The 16,960-nt window shown below is 43.1% G+C and overlaps 3 long non-coding RNA genes across 3 annotated transcripts; all 3 read left to right on the plus strand.

The window, feature by feature from the left end:
• Positions 1-4,674: 4,674 nt before the first annotated feature.
• LOC129714835 (uncharacterized) lies at positions 4,675-9,071 on the plus strand. The gene is made up of 4 exons (XR_008726408.1): positions 4,675-5,731; positions 8,194-8,220; positions 8,910-8,930; positions 9,045-9,071. It is a non-coding gene; the product is annotated as an uncharacterized LOC129714835 (long non-coding RNA).
• A 976-nt stretch (positions 9,072-10,047) lies between these two features.
• On the plus strand, positions 10,048-11,838 carry LOC129714855 (uncharacterized). Its single transcript, XR_008726426.1, has 3 exons — positions 10,048-10,086; positions 11,014-11,040; positions 11,812-11,838. It is a non-coding gene; the product is annotated as an uncharacterized LOC129714855 (long non-coding RNA).
• An 881-nt stretch (positions 11,839-12,719) lies between these two features.
• On the plus strand, positions 12,720-14,986 carry LOC129714832 (uncharacterized). The gene is made up of 4 exons (XR_008726406.1): positions 12,720-12,747; positions 13,940-13,975; positions 14,240-14,266; positions 14,960-14,986. It is a non-coding gene; the product is annotated as an uncharacterized LOC129714832 (long non-coding RNA).
• Positions 14,987-16,960: the final 1,974 nt, after the last annotated feature.

The raw sequence follows: 16,960 nt of genomic DNA on the forward strand, positions 1-16,960 counted from the left end.
GAAATTATTTTAAAAATTCCAACTGCCCATGTCATGATTTGAAAGTGGAAATCGAAATGTTTAGGTGTAGATTAAATAAACGGGATATGCTGGAATCTTCATCGGAACCAAACTTGCAAAGGAAGTCAATGGGTCGGACAGCATCAGTGCAGAGAATGGACTGACGATATGTCGGGCAAGACACTCAGCTGCATTCACCTATAGGGCTTTTTCCAGCCCTCTCGCACTTACGCCTGTCAGTTTTGAAGAATTATTCCGACCCGCAATATAGTCTGTCTATTCCCTCCATAAATTCCACCTGACCTGCTCAGTTCCTTCAGCCAAATGGTTATATTTTGTTTTAATGCAATACTTTAAAGGTGGTTACGTAAAGGTGGTTTCATAACAAGAGGATTTCAGTATAGGAGTAAAGAGGTTCTTCTGTAGTTGTATAGGGCTCTGGTGAGACCACATCTGGAGTATTGTGTACAGTTTTGGTCTCCTAATTTGAGCAAGCGCATCCTTGTGATTGAAGCAGTGCAGCGTAGGTTTACGAGATTGATCCCTGGGATGGCGGGACTGCCATATGAGGGAAGATTGAATAGGCTAGGCTTGTATTCACTGGAGTTTAGAAGGATGAGGGGGGGGGGGGGGGGGGTCTTATAGAAACATATAAAATTATAAAAGCACTGGACAGGCTAGATGCAGGTAAAATGTTCCCAATGTTGGGTGAGTCCAGAACCGGGGGCCACAGTCTTAGAATAAAGGGGGGGTCATTTAAGACTGAGGTGAGAAAATACTTTTTCACCGACAGAATTGTGAATTTATGGAATTCCCTGCCACAGAGGTCAGTGGAGGTCAGGTCATTGGATGGATTTAAGAGAGCGTTAGATAGAGCTTTAGAGGCTAGTGGAGTCGAGGGATATGGGGAGAAGGCACTGGGTATTGATATGGGATGATCTGCCGTGATCACAATGAATGGCGGTGCTGACTCGAAGGGCCGAATGGCCTCCTCCTGCACCTATTTTCTATGTTTCTATGTTTCTATGTAACATTCCAACTAGCCGTCTGGATTCGGGTGAACTTCGTGTAGACATATCTGTCGTCAGCACCGCCCGATTTATTGTCACTCATTATACATTCTTGATGATGACCTTCGGAGTAAAAATACGCTTGCGGTCACTCGGTATCACTTATATGCATCTAATTAATTGTTTCAATGCTCTAGTTGAATAACACATTCTTGTTATTATTCACATTTTCAAATAGAAATATCTTCACTGAAACATCGCATCATTGAGCTCGGTGAGAAATCAGTGTGAAATATCTACCATTCTGCCCTTTGAAAAGCATATTCTAGTGAAAATTGCTGTGTGTGTTCATAGTCGGCACCTGTAGTTCGACTAAATTAAATCCTATGGCTGCAGCATTGTATGAAGAAGCAGTGATAATTACACAATATTTCAGCATTCTTCCTTAAATGCTGTTAATTTTTACGGCCATCCTTAATTTTCATGGCAATAGCCTACTCTAATAGCAACAACTGCAGATGGTGCTAAAATAATTGAATATAACACTAGCAAGGTTTATTTTTTTCGTTAAAATAAATGTTAGATTGCCATCCTGGTTGGTGGAATTGATACACATCGTGCACCAAGCCTTTTTATGAACATTCTATTTTTCGTGTATAACATCTGTTCGCCTGCTAAAATAAGAGTGGCCAAAGTTTGCTTCAAGGTTCAAATGGTCAAGGAAGTCAATTGGTGCGTTGTCAACTTCACAATCCTTTTATAGACAGAGTAATTCAGCGGGTCGGACAGTATCTCTGGAGAAAAGGAATAGGTCACGATTCGGGTCGAGACGCTTGTAACAGTCAACTCCTTTGACATCGATGGCTGTGAGCTCCCTGCGGCGAAAGCCGTTTATATAGACCCCCCCCCCCCCCCCCCCCTTGTTGGCTGCCGATGCAAATAATCCGTTGATTATAGAAACAGAGAAACATAGAACATAGGTGCAGGAGTAGGCCATTCGGCATTTCGAGCCTGCACCGCCATTCAATATGATCATGGCTGATCATCCAACTCAGTATCCTGTACCTGCCTTCTCTCCATACCCCCTGATCCCTTTAGCCACAAGGGCCACATCTAACCCCCTCTTAAATACAGCCAATTAACTGGCCTCAACTACCTTCTGTGGCAGAGAGTTCCACAGATTCACCACTCTCTATGTAAAAAATGATTTTCTCATCTCGGTCGTAAAAGACTTCCCTCTTATCCTTAAACTGTGACCCCTTGTTCTGGACTTCCCCAACATCGGGAATAATCTTCCTGCATCTAGCCTGTCCAACCCCTTAAGAATTTTGTAAGTTTCTATAAGATTCCCCCTCAATCTTCTGAATTCTAGCGAGTACAAGCCGAGTCTATCCAGTCTTTCTTCATATGAAAGTCCTGCCATCCCATGAATCAATTATCCCCTTCAGTACCGCTCAGAACAATTGCATTGATCAATTGACAAGATGTAAAAGAAAGCCAAGAAAATGTTTGAATCTAAACCTTATAACGATAATGCAAAATCTGAGGAAAACATGTTTAGCTTTCATTTCATATTCCGCGTGTATGTAGATAGCTTTCATAGGACGTAATCACTCCTTGAATAGATTATCACATGTTTCATCACAATCTAACAATTACTTTCGAAAAATATATATCAACAAAATAGAGAGAGTACAGAGGAGATTTACTAGAATGTTGCCTGGATTTCAACAACTAAGTTACAGAGATAGGTTGAATAAGTTAGGTCTTTATTCTCTGGAGCGCAGAAGGTTAAGGGGGGACTTGATAGAAGTCTTTAAAATGATGAGAGGGATAGACAGAGTTGATTTGGACAAGCTTTTCCCTTTGAGAATAGGGAAGATTCAAACAAGAGGACATGACTTCAGAATTAAGGGACAGAAGTTTAGGGGTGAATATGAGGGCGAACTTCTTTACGCAGAGAGTGGTGGCGGTGTGGAATGAGCTCCCAGTGGAAGTGGTGGACGCAGGTTCATTGGTATCATTTAAAAATTAATTGGATAGGCATATGGATGAGAAGGGAATGGAGGGTTATGGTACGAGTGCAGGCAGGTGGGACTAAGGGGAAAAAATTTGTTCGGCATGGACTTGTAGGGCCGAGATGGCTGTAATTGTTATATGGTTATATGGTTATATGGTTATATGGTTATATGAATTCCTTCAAAATGGGTGGCTGTCATGCCTTCAGTTATCAGGATGTTACTTTTACTGTTCATCCTTAAGATTAACAGCAGGAAATGTATTTTATTTATCCGGATGAATATTAATATGTACAGAATATTTATCCTGGGTTGTTTTAAATGGTAAAACGGTAATGTGTTTGATAATATTAATGTTGCAGAAACCAAATCGGATGGTGAGTAAGAGAAAATTTCTGTCAATCTATAACAAAACTTACTCACAGCGGAGGATAGGAAATCTACCGGTAGGTACCAGGCGTTCTCATGTAGCGGAACATGGAGGTCTATTCAAATGCCAGGGCCCTTTGGGCTACGGTGGTAAATCCCTCCTCCGATGGCTATTTCCCAACCTGTGCAATCAAAACGAATGTTAGGGCATAACTCCAAGACAGACTTTTACTCCAAGTTACTGAGCAATAAGTTGTTCCTTCCGCATTTAGATCCTTAGATTCTTTGCGATATTTGTAACGTGCTGACACGATTGCAAAATGTATATAATTTCAAGGCAAACTTAACAGAGACAATTTGCAAACTCTTCTAAAAAAATCACGGATATTGAGGCAACCTTAACTGAGAGATGTCATGGGTGAGAGAGCAATGGCAGAGAATCTAAGGGGATTTATCGCAGTCGCTGCCTCAAAAAGGCTGGCTGTGTCTTAAAAGACCCACACCATCCTGGCCACACACTCATCTCCCTGCTACCTTCAGGTAGAAGGAACAGGAGCCTGAAGACTGCAACAACCAGGTTCAGGAATAGCTACTTCCCCACTATTAAACCTGGCTCGGACAAAACTATGATTATTAATAACCCATTATCTGTTATTTGCACTTTATCAGTTCATTTATTCATGTGTGTGTATATTTATATAATGATATATGGACACACTGATCTGTTTTGTAGTAAATGCCTACTATGTTCTGTGTGCTGAAGCAAAGAAAGAATTTAATTGTCCTATTAAGGAACACAAATGACAATAAACTGACTTGAACTCTTGAACTTGAACTTGAACTTGGATCGCCAGCTATCTCAATCAGCAAGTGCTGCAAACCTAAAGCGAGCTGTTTGGCCAATATAAGTAGGGTTGTTTCCACTTGTGCAGAACACGCACATCTATTATCAAAGCATGTACCTTAATAATACTCACCACGGTGAAACATGAACTCTCTCTAAAGATTCTCTATTTCATAATGTTCGCAGAATTTTCTTCCGACATAGAAGCCATTCAGCCTGAAGAGTAAATGTGACCACTCAGAACATTTTAATGTATGAATGAATGAATGCCATTTTATTGTCACTATACACATGTACAATGATATTAAAAGCAGCTCCTACTCAGTGCAGACATGTAATTAATCAAAAAACAAAACAAAGGGGGGGGGGGGGATAAGGTGCACAGTTCTGCGGCGCTATATACATATCTATAAAGAGACAATGGATGAATAGAGTGAATAAATAGGATTCCTATATACAGTATGGGTACAGTTACAGTACAAATTACAGTAGGTGGATAGATGGAAGTCCGGGGTTTTGGAAAGCAACTGTTCTTGAATCTGTTGTCCTTGTTCTGATGCACCTATAGCGCCTCCCTGAGGGCAGCAGGTCGAACAGGCCAAACGCAGGATGGGAGCTGTCCTTGATGATGTTCTTCGCCCTGCTGAGGCAGCGGGAGGTGTAAATGTCCATCAGAGAGGGGAGAGGGCAGCCAATGATCTTCTGTGCTGCCCTAACTACCCTCTGAAGCCTCTCCCTGTCAGCCATGGTGCAGCTGCCATACCATGCTGTAATGCAGTATGTCAGCAGGCTCTCAATCGACGAGCGGTAGAAGGTCAGCAGCAGGTTGGAGTCCAGGTTGTGCTTCCTGAGGACCCTCAGGAAGTGCAGCCGCTGTCATTCCCCTCGTACTTCCTTGTACGAGTTCCTACTGTCTTTTTCTTGCCTGTCGATTCCACGCTGATTCTCTTACCTTCAACCACACTCGAGATAATTTACAGTCGCCAATGGACTGCGCGCCTGTGAGGCCTTGGAGGAAATAGACAGACCGAGATGAACCTCCACGCTCCTGTGCGTACATACTCAATACTTCGACACTCAATTCAACACTGTCTCGAGGTGTGATATTCACTCCCGCTTGCCTATTGATATCTCAGGGGGACTGAAGCGCTCAGTATCCCATCTCGATCAGAAACACAAAACTTTGATTATTACAATTTAAGAGTTCTTTCAACTGCATGTTAATCCAAACTACCTATAAACAATGACACTTCTTTCATCAGACCAACAACAACTACAATCAATGCAAAAAGATATCGGTGAGATCACAGACCTTTGTTATTGAGAAACTTATTTAAGTATTGGTCCATTTAAACTTTCAGGGATGAGATATATTTATTGATCTCGTGTATTAATTGAATAAACGATCTTTTTTTTTATTTTCTGCAAGTTCACTGATGAAAACTTGCTGATTTTATCCCCAGTGGAACTGCTCCGATTGAAAGAGAAAGGTACATTTGTTTTACACGGAGCAGAATTGGTGTTGGACCTTATGTGATCGCAATGAAATTTGTATTATGTAAAATGCACGAATATAAGCCCTGTCCCACGGTACGAGTTCGTTCCAAGAGCACTCCCGAGTTTGCCCTAATTCGAACTCGGAGATTTACGGTAATGGCCACTCGTCGGTACTCGGGGCTCTCGTGGACAATCTTCACGAGTCTTCCCGTGCTTACCTGCAGTTAGCGAGTCTTCCCGAGTACCTGCCGTTAGCGTTACGAGCCGCTAAGAGACGTCCCCGAGCTCCGACGTACCCGCTACGTTCATTCTCCGTGCTTACCACAAGTTTGATTTTTTTTTTAACTCGGGAGAGCTCTTGGAACGAACTCGTACCGTGGGGCAGGGCTTCTGACTAGCCCACTGATTCTATTGACAACTGTATGCTGCATGGTGAAACCACAAAAATATAATCAGTAAATGGTAACCTATTCTACAAAACAGTTTTTGATAAGCGTCTCCTGTCGGAATGGAATTTTTCACACCTTCTCCTTATTGTCCCTGGTATATTGCCCCGCTCATTGGGACGAAGGGTCCCCAGCCGAAACGACAAATGCTTCCATCCAGCAAATTCTGCGGCGCTGTGTTATGCTTCCACAATCCGCCCAGAAAAAATCAGCATTTTGTATCTTTCTTCGATGAATATGCCTCCTGCTTTAAGAACACAGTAATCACAAATACAGCCAATATGTTCTGAAGTATCTTTTGCTAACCATCTGAATAGTTGGTGAAATTGTACGCAAGATGTTGACATCTGGGTATCACAACATCGAGTAGTTTGAGGTTTCCTGCCTTTAACAAACAGCTAAAGGGGTCACAAAGCCAAGGGGTCACCTTTTAAGGATAATCCCAAGTCTTTTAGGACCGAGATGAAAACATCATTTTTCAACAGAGAGTGGTGAATGTGAATTTCTCAACCTTATAGAAGACCCGTAGTATAATCCAATTCCTTCCACCGTATATTTAAGAGGACATTTTTAATTTATTTGCCCTTGTGTGTAAAGGGATCAGGGCTTTCAAATTCAGAAGGAATCTTCCCATGACTTTGATGATCAGCCATCAGCATATTTGATCCCCCCCCCCCCCCCCCCCCCCCCCCCCCCAGGCTCCCCCCCCCCCCCCCCCTATTATCTGCACCTGAATAAGCCAGAGAAATATAATCGTCTTTCACTCATGTACATTCTTAGAACTTGAATAAATCGGCGAGGCTTTCTAGTAGCGTGAATTGCCCTCGATGTAAATTGAAATCGAGTAAACCTGTCAGAAGCTTACCATTCTTATTCCAGAAGCAGCATTTCGAGTCATGTTACCTTAAACATAAAGATGTTATATGTGACGGTGTTTACTTCCATAACTAAAGACCAGTGCTGACCTCCGCTCAGTCCGCCTGCGCCCACCTAATCTCCCGGTTGCTAAACACTTAAGCCCCCTCCCATTCCCATAATGCCCTTTCCGTCCCGGGCCTCCTGCACTAGAGAAAGGCCCAGCGCAAATTGGAGAAAGAGAACCTCATATTTCGCTTGGGCAGCTAACATCCCAGCGGTATGAATACCGACTTTTCTAACAAAGTAATCCTTGCGTTCCCTCTCTCTCTCCATACCTCCCCCTTCCAAGTTCTCCGACCAGTCTGACTATCCCACTGATTCTATTTTATCTGTATGCTGCATTGTCACCTTCTCCTGGCTCAGTAACATGGTCTATTCTACGTTCCTTGATATGCATCTCCTGTGATGTCTCTTTTTCACACCCTCTCCTTCATTGTCCCTGTGCCTTCTTCTCCCCCTGACTCTCAGTCTGAAGAAGGGTCCCGAGCCGAAACGACACCTATTCCTTCCATCCAGAAATTCTGCCCGTCCCGCTGAGTTACTCCAGCATTTTGTATCTTTCTTCCCTGAAAATCCCCAGATTGCTGCAGGTTAAGAACACAGTAATCGCGTTACAGCCAATATGCTCGGAAGTATTTTGCTTAAATATCTGAATCAAACAGAAATGTTGGCGACGCAAGGTGTTGACATCAAGTGGGTATCACAACATTGAGAGTTCAATTTCCTGCCTTTAAGTCACAGTTAAAGGGGTCACAAAGCAAGGGGTCACAATTTAAGGGTAATGGGGAAGTCTTTTAGGACCGAGATGAAAAAATCATTTTTTACACAGAGAGTGGTGAATCTGTGGAATTCTCTGCCACAGAAGGTAGTTGAGGCCAGTTCATTGGCTATATTTAAGAGGGAGTTAGATGTGGCCCTTGTGGCTAAAGGGATCAGGGGGTATGGAGAGAAGGCAGGTACATGATACTGAGTTTGATGATCAGCCATGATCATATTGAATGGCGGTGCAGGCTCGAGGGGCCGAATGGCCTATTACTGCACCTATTTTCTATGTTTCCATATTTCTAATCGTCTTCACCTGTACTTCTTAGAACTTGAAGAACTTCGGCGAGATGACAGTAAGAATCGTTTCAGCTACTTTAAATTGAGAAGTTCGATTAGATACTTCAGCACCCACTTGAATCAGTATTCAGTATTTGATTTTAGTATTGGTTTTGAAAGTTTAGTTTAGAGATACAGCACGGAAACATGCCCTACAGACGAGCAATCTCCCCACACTAGCACTATCCTACACAAAATGGGCAATTTACAATTTCTTACCCGAAAAAACCTGTACGTGTTTGGAATATGGGGTGAAACCGGAGCTCGCGGGTAAAAGCCTCGTGGTCACGGAGAGAACGTACAAACTCTGTACAAAAAGGACTAGTAATCAGGATCGAACCCGGGTCTCTGACGCTGCAAGACAGCAACCCTATCGCTGTGCCATCGTGCCGCGCTTGTAATAGCCTTTTACATTCCGAGCCATTTACACGTCAGTTTTGGAAACGGGGAAGGTGCACTACCCGTAACGTTTAACATCTATGCAGAGGAAAAATATTGAATGGACATTATGGACGAATGCACAATTTCCTTCCACGGTGTCATTTGATCTAATTGTCATAATGTGCATTGCGACAACCGGAAAGCATCAGAAAGGGGGAAATGATGGGAGAATTTTACGTTAGAATTTTAGAGTGTGGGGTGATATTTTGCATAGAAAGCATGATTGAATTTTCCAGTTTAATTGTTTATATATTTTTGCTTGCAGGGAAATCGTCTCACGGATGCGGTAAAATATCTTAAATTGAGACGTTTGTGCAAAAATGGAACACAGATTTATAGCAATACATCTTCTGCAACGTTCTCACGATTAAAATATCGTTTGTACTTCTACCTTTGGCAGACAAAGATCTAGATGCAAGCAAAGCAGGCACGTAAACCTCAAAGCTGATGGGTAACCTATCAGGCAAAGCATTGGGTGCGTTTCCGTGAATGTGTCAAAGTGGTAGATATCCGGAAGTGATGTTGTACGCCGACAGTTCCTATTAGGTGACGTGATATGTGTTGCTATTGGGTTCGGCGAATGAAGTGGGTGTTCGGTCGGTTCCTGCACGCTAATGAGCCTTGTCCCACTTAGGAAACCTGAACGGAAACCTGAACGGAAACCTCTGGAGACTTTGCGCCCCACCCAAGGTTTCCGTGCGGTTCCCGGAGATTTTTTTCAGTCTCCCTAATTGTCGAAAGTGGTTTCCGCTACTTCTATGTTCCGGCGATTATCTCAAAAAATTAAAAACCGGCCTCGACTAAAAATAGGTTGCCATTTTAAAATTCGGTATTTTTTTAGTCGAAGCCGGTTGCGATGCTAGTTGAAGGTGGTTGCCGGAGGTTGCAGGTAGTGGAAGGTAAGACCTTCCTGGTGGAATAAAACTGGGTGAAAAAATAGGTCTTACCTTCCACTACCTGCAACTTCCGGCAACTAGCACCGCAACCGGCTTCGACTAAAAAATTACCGATTTTTAAAACGGCAACCTATTTTTAGTCGAGGCCGGTTTTTAATTTTTTTGAAATAATCGCCGGAACATTGAAGAAGCGGAAACCACTTTCGACCATTGGGGAGACTGACAAAAACCTCCGAGAACCTCCGGGAACTGCACGGAAACCTTGGGTGGGGCGCAAAGTCTCCAGATGTTTCCGATCGTGTTTCCTAAGTGGGACAGGGGCATTATTACTTCAATGCATAAATGCAATGCTACAATCAAAGATCAAAGGACGTGTTTCTGCTTGCAAGCCCAGAATTTAATAGAAATACATTGCCTGCGTCGACTAAAACGACATTTGTTTAAATTGCCAAACTGTATAAAGGTGTTCGTATTGGTTCCCCAGTGAAAATTGTAGTTTTCCACTTTCAGAAGTGCACAGTTTGAGAAAGGCTTTAAATAATGCAAGTAAGAGACTAAATTTTATTGTTTTTGTTTCCATTTCATCTGTTCGGGAAGTCGGTCTAGAAGCGTAGAAACATAGAAAATATGTGCAGAAGGAGGCCATTCGGCCCTTCGAGCAAATAATGGCGATCACTTGACAGACATTCGAAAAGGTTTAAAATCAACGTCTTCCCATCTTCATCTAATGTGACCACTTCCCACCATTTTAAGCTTTCGGGTTCCCGCTGGAGTATAATTCCAGGACCATGCAATGTACTTGGAGAGTCCAGTCGTTCATGGATTTTCCTGAATGGTATCATTAACATGTGTAAACTAACATGTTGAACCGAGTTAAACAGACAGAACCCAAGTGGGTATCCATTTGTTCTATCCCGCCGCTTTCATCCACTCATTAAACCCGGATGTAACATAGAAACCTAGAAAATAGGTGCAGGAGGAGGCCATTCGGCCCTTCGAGCCAGCACCTTCATTCATTGTGATCATGGCTGATCCTCCCCTATCAATAACCCGTGCCTGCCTTCTCCCCCATATCCCTTGACTCCACTAGCCCCTATAGCTCTATCTAGCTCTCTCTTAAATCCATCCAGTGATTTGGCCTCCACTGCCCTCTGTGGCAGGGAATTCCATAAATTCACAACTCTCTGGGTGAAAAACTATTTTCTCACCTCAGTCTTAAATGACCTCCCCTTTATTCTAAGTGTGTGGCCCCTGGTTCTGGCCTCGTCCAACATTGGGAACGTTTTACCTGTATCTAGCTTGTCCAGTCCTTTTATAATTTTATATGTTTCTATAAGACCCCCCTCATCCTTCTAAACTCCAGTGAATACAAGCCTAAAATGTAGTCTTGGGATTTTCTAATCCTCGACCACACCCATCATTTCAAAGAGCCAAACTTACACCAGATATTTAATGTTGTCCGCTTGCCAACAGAAACTGATTTGCAAAGTAAACAAGAAGGTAAATCCATCTGAAAAACGTCAAGATTTCTAATAAATTAACTTGCCATTATCTGCAAATGTGTTGATATGTATGCCCAGTTTATGAGCCCATGTGGTATGTTAGCATTCATAGCAAAAGTATTTGATTATAGGAGCATGGAGGTTCTACTGCAGTTGTACAGGTGATACCACACCGGGAGTATTACGTACAGTTTTGGTCTCCTAATCTGAGGAAGGACATTCTTGCCATAGAGGGAGTACAGAGAAGGTTCACCAGACTGATTCCTGGGATGTCAGGACTTTCATATGAAGAAAGACTGGATAGACTCGGCTTGTACTCGCTGGAATTTAGAAGATTGAGGAGGGATCTTATAGAAACTTACAACATTCTTAAGGGGTTGGACAGGCTAGATGCAGGAAGATTGTTCCCGATGTTGCGGAAGTCCAGAACAAGGGGTCACAGTTTAAGGATAAGGGGGGAATCTTTTAGGACCGAGATGAGAAAAACATTTTTCACACAGAGAGTGGTGAATCTGTGGAATTCACTTTACACATAATGTAGTTGAGGCCAGTTCGTTGGCTATATTTAAGAAGGGGTTAGATGTGGCCCTTGTGGCTAAAGGGATCAGGGGATATGGAGAGAAGGCAGGTACAGGATACTGAGTTGGATGATCAGCCATGATCATATTGAATGGCGGTGCAGGCTCGAAGGGGCGAATGGCCTACTCCTGCACCTATTTTCTATTTTCTATGTTTCCAAATGTGCAATACATTGTCCTTCTTATTCCAGAACTTGACCAACACATCAAAGTTGATGGTGAGTAATGAAGTCATGGAAGGTGATGAATAGTATTGACGCTACTTAGTGGCGAAGTTATACCAGGGTACCTTGTTACATCTAATGAGATCTCGTGTGGTTTTCATTTTACCACCCATCTGATTTCGCTTTCTACCTAAGTAAAAATCCTCCTTGTTGTATCTAGTGGTTCGTTGCTCTTTCTGGACAAGTGTATGAACATTGTGCCCACCTTCTCCGGGCCACCGCATTTTGCCGTCTCCGAATCGACGCCCTCCGCCGCCATTTGTTTTTCACCCAAACGTGGAATGAATCATATGGATCAATCATACAAATCCTGCGCACACGATATCTAATTCCGCGGCAGAATTGCGCTGCTGCCTTCCAGATTGCAACCGACCCTTTGGATTTTATTTGGATTTGAGGCAATTCATAAAATATGGCAATTGCGAGAAACTAGACAAAAAAGTGGACGTTTGGGACTGAGGACGATGGTAAAGGGCCTGTCCCACGAGCATGCGACCTGCATGCGGCAAGCGCGACCAAACCGGAAGCGGGGGCCGCGCGGGGGTCGAGTGAGTGACGAGTTCGAGCAAAGTCCGCGGGAAGTTCGCGCTTGACGTACGGTGTCGAGGCGGTGCGTACGGCGTCAAGAAGCTGCGTACGACGTCGAGGCGATATCGGGACCAGCTCCGCACAACTCCATACGGCTCCGGCGATCGAAGTGGGACCGGCCCCGCGAGGCCGTACGGCTCAAGCGAGGCCCTTAAATCAGAATCTGATCGAATACTCGGATGTAACATTAAATACCCCAAGTGATTAAATCCTCTGTATCAATAGCAGAGCATGAACAAATATCAATGACCTCTAATTCACGTCAATTGAACATTTTGGATTTTACAGAGGAACAGATTCGCGAGGGTCAGCTAGGTAAAGTATTAATTTTAAGGATTTTTTTACTTCGAATGAATTTGGTATTGGAAAGTTAGGCATTGATATCGAATCTACCGCCCGCGTGTACAGCAGGCGCGCGGTTTGCGACTGGATAAGGTTTCGGATAAATATTGTCAGGTGTATCAAGCCACAGTGAAAAGATTTATTTTGCATGCTGTCCGATCAAATTAGAAATTACTATACAATCAAACCAAACCCATGTTGAACAGGTAGAGTGTGGGAATGATACAAAATGGGAATGTAGTTCTCAGTATTGTACAATACAATACAATGCCGTTTATTTGTCATTTGAACCTCACATGAAGTTCAAACGAAATTTGGTTTCTGCAGTCATACAAGAAAAGAGCCAAGACACACACCAACACAATCATCCATCACAGTGAATCTCCTCCTCACTGTGATGGAAGGAAAAGTCTTGCCTCTCCCCTGCTCTCCATTCCTCTCCCGAAGTCAAAGTCAAAGCCCCCGGCGGTGAGCAAGTCCCACGGCCACTTAAAGCCGCGCCGGGCGATGTAAGGCCCCGCTCCGGGTCCCGAAGTTGGAGCCCCCGGCGGGCGCTAGCAAGTCCGCGGCCATTTAAAGCATAGAGATCCATAGAAAAACCCCAATCTCTTAACAGCTATTTTCATTGGGAGTAGGACAGGTGAGGATCTGCCTCCCCTGCCTCCCCTGACCGCACGTCCCTGGTTTCGGGTCGAGAACTTTCTTCAGACTGAAGAGGAGGACCTTCTTCTCCAGAGAAGCTGCCTGACCCTCTGAGTTACTCCAGCTTTTTGTGTCTATCTTTGACTATGGGGCTGTTCTCCCGAAGCGGCATGAGTGTAGATGGAGCCAGTCGTGGGGAGTTTGGTCTGTCTGATGACACCAGGAACTATGTCGTTTATTGGTCATTGTATATTATGTATTCGGAACAATTAGGGATGGTATGTAGTGGCTATTTGGTATGTTTTGAATGTCATTGAGGATGGTATGTGGTTTACATTTTAGTAGCACTATGAACTCGGATGAGTGGTATTTAATCCTGCATTTCTGACTGACTCTCATTCTTACATACATTCCAAAAGTGCATTTCTCTTCCGTTAAACACATGCAATTAATTACTCCTCTCGCCAAAGAATGGCCAATTGTGTTATGCTTAACTAACATTTACGAAATGTTTTATTCACAGAGCGTCAGAAATTAGAAGGCATTCGTAAGAGCATCGGTAACTACGCCGTCCTGATATTTATTTCCGATTGTTGTGTAAATATTATTAATGTTAAATGATTTGTAGTATGTTTAGATAGTTTCTTATATATTATGATACGCCAGAGGGTTTTTCAATGGGCCAATTCAGAAAATGAGTTTCACTGATTCCCGCCAAATCCATGTTGAATATTGACCATAGGCCATCAGAACAATTGTTTTAATTAGAAAATGTACCTATATATAATTTCACAATAAATCATTATGTGCTCCTCTTTTACAGATAAAATAATGCAACGCCAAAGTACAGGTACAGAAAGGATGAAAGCGTGGAGCGAATTAACAGCGGACGTTATAGTCATTAGAGTTGCATTGGGTGCTTAATAGGCCGTCGATCTGGGGGTGGCGTGTACCTCGGCCTTGCCATTTACAAAATAAACCGCATTTGGGCAAGTCTTCCTTCACAATATTCCTTCAACCATTGATGCCTACCTTAAAATACGCCAATGACACGTGTAAATGAAGCCCCTCACCTGTATGTTCTCTCCAAAGCAAACTCTACCCTGCTTGAAAATGGAACTCCATTGACTGAAACTTCATTTCAGCAATTTGTGAATATCTTCAGCTTGGGATCCTCGATGCTTCAATATGACTAAATCTCCAGATGATGACCCAACAGCAATAATGGTTGAAAATAAAATTAAACTGCCAACCACACCCATATCAGAAAGACCTTGTGCAAGAGCAGTTAGAAGTCAACTGCAAAAGCGATGACCAGCAGTCTTATGTACCAAATAAAATACATTAGAGTCTCTTCCCATATGACATCGATAACGCAATGTGTATATCATGATCACAGCTATTGATAATAGCTTACCTTTCCGGTTTATGTGCGTCCACTATGCTGTTGAAGCCCTTCAATGCTAAAGGTAAAAATGCATAATTGACATGGATACACATGGATTTACAACCGTTACTTACACTTGATATGTATCTCCAACAGAAGAGGAACTGATCAGAAAAGATGAAGGTAATATAGTAAACTGCATTTTTGTCCAGGATTTGCATTAAGCCATCAAAGGTGGCACGGGATAAATTAAAACGCTTTCAGATTCAGATTCAGATTCAAATTCAATTTTAATTGTCATTGTCAGTGTACAGTACAGAGACAACAAAATGCATTTAACATCTCCCTGGAAGAGCGACATAGCAAACGATTTGAATAAATAATAATAAGTGTCCGGGGGGGGGGGGGGGGGGTGGTGATTGGCAGTCACCGAGGTACTGACAGCTTTCACCCGTCTGCTATGCCACCTAGTGTCACTTCTCATCTATATACTTTTAAAACTGTGTGTGTGTGTGTGCCATTTTTTTGCCCTTTGATGCTCCGCCAAAACTACACGCAAAAACGCTGAGATTTTTACCATTTCAACGGCCTGTCGGCCCGCAGGCGCGTTGAGAACGACGGGCGTACGCAGCGTCTTGACGTCGTATGCAGCGTATTGACGACGTACGCCTAGCGAGTGGCGGGCCGCCCCCTCCTTGCAACCGCGCGTTACGGGAACAGACCCAACGGGTCTGCACTTGGATAGTAAGATATAATACTTCTTAAAGAAAACTGAAGTAAAGATTTAGAGGCTAGACAGGATTCCATATTTCGTACACACAAACATCGCGTTTAGTTTAGAGATGCAGCGCGGAAACAGGCCCTTAGGTCCACCGAGTCCGCACCGACCAGCGATCACCGCATATTAACACTACCCTGCACAAACTGGTGACAATTTTACATTGGAACATTTTTACCAAGCCAATTAACCTACAAACCTGTACAGCTTTGCAGAGTGGGGGGGAAACCGGAGAATCCGGAGAAAATTATCAAAGGACCGGACAAGCTAGATGCAGTAAAAATGTTCCCAATGTTGGGCGAGTCCAGAACCAGGGGCCACAGTCTTAGAATAAAGGGGAGGTCATTTACGACTGAGGTGAGAAAAAACGTTTTTAGCCAGAGAGTTGTGAATTTGTGGAATTCCCTGCCACAGAGGGCAGTGGAGGCCAAGTCACTGGATGGATGTAAGAGAGAGTTAGATAGAGTTCTAGGGGCTAGTCAAGGGATATGGGGAGAAGGCAGGCACGGGTTATTGATAGGGGACGATCAGCCATGATCACAATGAATGGCGGTGCAGGCTCGAAAGGTAAATTGGCCTCCTCCTGCACCTATTTTCTATGTTTCTATGTTTCTAAAGAAATAACGTTTGCGCGTTTGCAATGAGTCTTTGCAGTGTATGTTTCACTGACTTGTCTGCACAGCAGAACGAGGGGAACTGTTCTTGATTTGCGACAGAAGTGAAATCTAAAAGGCCACGTCGACCCATACATGTGATTGTTATATATGTCACCTGCTTCTTCTGGAGGAGGAGTGAATATGAACGTTAATTAACACAAATAATTTTTAAGACCTGCTCTTGTGCAGTGATGTTTTCAGATTTATGTTCTAACGGGATCTTTCTCAGTAACCTCCTAGAATTCCCTCGCCAATGTTGCTCGCTTCAGTATCGTGCTCCATTTGAAGGTATCCAACCTCTCTTTTGTTGTATCTGTTTCACAGTCAACCTCTGCTTCTGCTTTACCTGTACGCTCTTCTTCCATCAGCGCTTCTTTGTTAGTATAACACAGAGACATTATCAACGCCTTTAAATTGACTTGTACATTTACGACTTTTAACTATTTTTGACTGATTATGTACACTAGAAAGTGTGCCCTCTGACCACACTCCAGCGGTATTCTGAAACGATATCATGTTTAAATTTAGAAGAAATCAGTGACATTGTTGAACCCTTGGTCAAATTTATTCAAACTTGGGGAAAATTTATTGAACACTTTCATACAACATACATTGCTCCCTCTTTAACCGTTATAAAAATTATTTTACCTCCATAGGGTGGAACGGACTTGACGACAGACTTACATTGTTGAAATTCTCAGTTCAGATTCGGTTTTGCTTTGC

The sequence above is a fragment of the Leucoraja erinacea genome, chromosome 42 (genome assembly GCF_028641065.1).
Source record: "Leucoraja erinacea ecotype New England chromosome 42, Leri_hhj_1, whole genome shotgun sequence".
Lineage (NCBI taxonomy): Eukaryota > Metazoa > Chordata > Chondrichthyes > Rajiformes > Rajidae > Leucoraja > Leucoraja erinaceus.